The sequence below is a fragment of the Monodon monoceros genome, unplaced genomic scaffold (genome assembly GCF_005190385.1).
Source record: "Monodon monoceros isolate NGI ecotype Baffin Bay Population unplaced genomic scaffold, NGI_Narwhal_1 Super_Scaffold_1, whole genome shotgun sequence".
NCBI classification, from domain to species: domain Eukaryota; kingdom Metazoa; phylum Chordata; class Mammalia; order Artiodactyla; family Monodontidae; genus Monodon; species Monodon monoceros.
This window is the reverse complement of record NW_021703765.1, coordinates 73,309,575-73,310,423: the sequence shown is the minus strand read 5'-3', so window position 1 is coordinate 73,310,423 and position 849 is coordinate 73,309,575.

Below are 849 nucleotides of genomic sequence, written 5' to 3'. Positions count from 1 at the left end.
CCCTCTCTTTAAAATATCATTGAAATTTCAATAAATTTTTATTGAAATGTCTTTGGGCCTCGTGTTAAGTGCTTTCTTTAGGGAACTTTACTGAAAGTGGAGAATGGGCCTCTTTCTCTCCTGGCTTCCTTTAGCCCCTTCTCTTTGCCTTTAAATAATTAAGACCGCCCCCACTGAACCAAAATGAGATGTCACTCAAGTTACAAAACTAAAAACAAAAGTCCCTTGCTCGGCGGTGGCGGCGGCGGCGGCGGCGAAGGGAGCGGTTTCAATCTGAAATTACTTTTCCTTTAAATTAGGAAGCAAAACGAGAGACGGAAGGGGGGCTGATTAGAATTGGATAGAATAGCAATTTCAGATACTTAAGTTTTAATGGAAAAAGAATGCTCGCTCCCTAAGTCAGTGTTTCCCGCACGAATCCGAACGTTTTCGTTTTAGGCTCGCTCTCCCTTTGCACGTCGATCTGGGAAATTGAAGTCAATTTCTCCTTGCCCCAGTGTGCAAAAAACGACAAAACAAAAACGAACAAACAAACAAAAACTAGCAGAATCTCCTTGTGGCCAGCCCCGGCTTGGCAAGGCAGCAACCCTCCAAGCTGCAGGAGAAGGAGACGAAATCGAACGCCCCCCTGTAGTCCCCGGTGTCTCAGATTGGACCAGGCTGACCCAAGACACCCCTCAGAGGCCTCAGCCCGAATTGTGCGTGCGAAGCGCGGCCAGCTCTGCGCAAACTTTGCGTCACGGGAGGGAGGAGGGCAGTTTTCCCCGCAAGGGAAAGGTAATTCCAGGGCGCAGAGTTGACCCCCTCCGAGGGAAAAGTCACCCAGGAGGCTGACACCCTCCTCCAGTT